Genomic DNA, 3768 nt, shown 5'->3' on the forward strand with positions numbered 1-3768 from the left:
TAGGAGCTGAATCATAATGAGGTTGAAGGTGGTTCTACCAGTAAGAAGCCAGACAGACTAAACAGGACTTGATGGCTTTCAGTTTTCTTCCACTGCAGACATCACAGGCCACATCTTCAGGTCCAGCATAGCGGTGATCAGCAGCAGCTTGGAGTCCAGTCTTGTTCAGCTGCTCCACTAACGCTGCTAACATGATGTTCTTCTGTAGTTCAGGCCTTGATGTGAAGGTTTTCCTGCACTGAGGACAGTGGTAGCTTTTCTTCCTCTCACCTTCATCCCAGAAGCTTGTAATACAGTTCATACAGTAGCTGTGTCCACAGGGAATCGTCACCAGATCCTTCAGTAGATTCAGGCAGATGGAACAGGAGAAAGTTTCTCTGTCCAGCTGGTTCTGCTCCATTTCTGCTCTTGGTCAGAGTGACTCTGTTAGTTTCATTTCCTGATAACATAAACCAGTTTGAGCTCTGATCTATGAATCACATGTCAGAGCAGAGAGGCTGCAGCCAATCAGCTTTTAGCTTCAGCAGATGCAGGATCCACCCAGTTACAAGGTGAGTTTAAGAGCAGGAAGAAGAGGTTGCTTGGTTGCTCAGGGAAACCTGTTGCCTGTTTCCTAACTGCACTCTAATATCAACAGGACACAGAGTTTTATCTTCTGTGTAAAAACAAGATGAAACAGTAGTTTTATTATATTTCATGCTCTATATTTGTCAGTCTTCATGGAGTGAAGATGACAAGAGTTTTGGTCAGTTTAGGCTTAAAGCAGTGAGAGTGAAATCCCAACATCCGACTGTTTGACAGAACTTACTGTAAGCCACTGGTTCCTTCTGCTCTGGGATGGACTGAGATAATAAAATATAAGGAGGGAGTGCGTGCCGTCTGTCTTTCCTATTCTGCAGCTGCAGTCTGCCTTCCATGGATTGTCTTTTTTTTTAAGTGTGACCTAAATCAAATCTTTGGTCATCCCTCTCAGTGATCCTGAACGGGCCAATCTAGCAGCCAGGCCACCAGGAAATATCCCGGTATTCCTGATGGCCAGTCTGACCCTGACTTACCTTATCTATATTAATTAGGGGAGACGATGGTAAGATGAGACATTTTTCATATTTGATATCACTGGATCTAGGCAACATAAGTTTGGTCGCCAACTAATATATCTGCATATTTGTCCATTGGCTATAGCAAAGTTGACTTGATCTATTGTGTTTTAGAGCAGGAAGAAGCATGAGGGTTATCAAAGTTTTACAACCTGCAGAATAAAGAGTAGATCTGAACATCTAACCTTTGCCTCCTCATTTACAATCAAGAGTTAAATATTTACTGAGTTTATTCTCTGTAATTCTTCTTTCCATATCACAGCTTAAAGAAAACATCAAACTTCACATTGATAAATTGATTATTCTGACTANAGCACGGTAGAGAGATTAGCACACAGCTAAAGACCGGTAGCAACTGATACACAGGACTGGAAACGAGAGCTAACGCTATCCAGGACTTCACAGTTCTATTGGAGCGCATAGACGTCAAACAACTGACGTAAGACGGACGTGCAAACGACAAGGACCCGACAAGAGACAAAGACAACAGGTGGGTTTAAATACACAGGGAGGGTAATCAAGGGAATGAGACACACCTGGGAACAATCAATGGGGAACACGCAGAGACAGACTCACAGGGAACAGGATAACAATAAACACAGAAACAACTCAAAAATAAACAGAAAACTACGGATCATACCCCGCCTCTCGCCCGGAACGTTAGCTGGAGATAGGTACCAGCACCCCTCCCGACCCCACTAAGGGACAAAGGTGTAAAGAAAATGGATGGATGGATGGATGGATGGATGGATGGATGGATGGAACTACGGATCATGACACTCACGCCAATAACTGAAACACATCTGGACTTTACCTGGCTCTTCTCTTTTGCATGTTCAAATATAAACAAACCTCACAAATTATATTTATTCTCTCTTAATTTAAATAATTTCTGAATACCAGAAGGAAGACTTTTTGTTCAATGCTTTATACATTATTTCCAATACTTTTATATATACAATATATTTAAATTTTAAAGTATTACTTGACTCTATATCTACATATTTGCCCATTGGCTATAACAAAGTTGACTTGATCTGTTGTGTTTTAGAGCAAAAGAAAGCATGAGGGTTAGCAAAGTTTTAGCGCCTGCAGAATACAGAGTAGATCTGAACATCTAACCTTTGTCTCCTCATTTACAATCAAGAGTTACATATTTACTGAGTTTATTCTCTGTAATTCTTCTTTCCATATCACAGCTTAAAGAAAACATCAAACTTCACATTGATAAATTGATTATTCTGACTATTAATATTTTTAACATAAATAATTACCTAAATTAGAACAAAAAACATGACCCAAATATCTATAGATAAAAATCACTGATTGAATTCAAATTTGTTTGTATTAGCAGGTGAACTGATCAGTTCCTGTAATAAATGTTTCTTTCTGTAATCTGTGTGCAGCAGAGCTGGAAGCAGAGTTCATGATGGACATCTGATCTTCTACAGCATCACACTAAACAGTCTGAAGAAAAATTATGTTAGGAAATTACAATTTATTGGAATAATAAAGAGAAAACTTTACATATTTCTCTCTAATCAAGTTTTATTGAAGAAAGTCAAAGAGACAGAACAGCAGATATTTATGTCTGTGATCTAAATCTAAAAATTGAGAAGAAAACATCAGTTCATGTTAGTTTCAGTTTCTGCTTTGGACTCAACTGAGAACAACGAAAACTTCCAAATACATCAATACAGATATTATAGCAAATCTACTGTAGCCCAGAGAAGTTTAGCTTTATATATGGAGAAATATTTTTGTGTCATATAAGATTGGAAGAAAACAACAGCATTGATATTCTGGAACAGAGCCAAAGTACTACATTTAAGCCAAAAACATTAAGAAGAAAAGAACAAGATATCAGAACAATAAACACTGATCAACAATCACAGAGACAAAAGAGGAAATCTATTTGGGTTTACAGAACTTTGCAGAACCTACAACCCAAACTCCAGCCAGTAGCGGCTGAGTGAATGTGGTCTGAACTCTGTGGAGGAGAGTCATGGTTTCAGAGATGCTGTAGAAGGACAGAAGACCTGCTCTGTGATCCAGGTACACTCCTAGTCTGGAGGAACTTGGACCTGAGATGGAGGTCCAGATGTTGTTGTGACCAATTGTTAAACTATTTTGGTCACATGATAAAGCCCAAGATTTGTCATTATTTCCAAATCCACATTCATTCCCACCTCCTGCTCTGCTCATATTCTTGTATGCTACTGCTACACGAACACATAACCCGCTCCACTCCACCTCCCAGTAACAACGTCCAGTCAGACTCTCTCTACTCAAAACCTGATACCAATCAGTGAATCTGTCTGGATGATTAGAATAAGGCTGAGGTTGATCCATCACTGTCGCCTTCCTGTTCCCCTCTGATAGCACCAGCCATTTGTTTACTGTGTTTGGGTCCAAGGTGATTTCACGTGAATATCTTAATAATCCAGCTCTGCTCTTTGGTTCTGGTCCTGACAGTAGAACATCCACCTCAGTGACCATCAGTGAGATGTTTGTCCATGAGTCTCTCAGGATGTCCTGTAGTTTCTCTCTGAGCTCTGACACAGCTGCTGTCACGTCCTCAAAGTGTCTCAGAGGACGGATGTTGATGCTGGATGAGTGTGTCGACTCACTGAGTGCTGGCAGTGAGGGGTAGTTGAGGAGAAACTGGTTG

General features: G+C 40.2%; 1 long non-coding RNA gene across 1 annotated transcript in view; it reads left to right on the forward strand.

Annotated features, from left to right (window-relative positions):
• LOC107835177 (uncharacterized) overlaps positions 1-3720 on the forward strand; it is a 14441-nt gene extending 10721 nt beyond the window's left edge. Inside the window, exon 2 of the long non-coding RNA XR_001661010.1 lies at positions 2507-3720. This is a non-coding gene — a long non-coding RNA (uncharacterized LOC107835177). The remainder of the gene's footprint in view (positions 1-2506) is intronic.
• The last annotated feature ends 48 nt before the right edge of the window (positions 3721-3768 follow it).

The sequence above is a fragment of the Poecilia formosa genome, unplaced genomic scaffold (genome assembly GCF_000485575.1).
Source record: "Poecilia formosa unplaced genomic scaffold, Poecilia_formosa-5.1.2 Scaffold1150, whole genome shotgun sequence".
Classification (NCBI taxonomy): Eukaryota; Metazoa; Chordata; class Actinopteri; order Cyprinodontiformes; family Poeciliidae; genus Poecilia; species Poecilia formosa.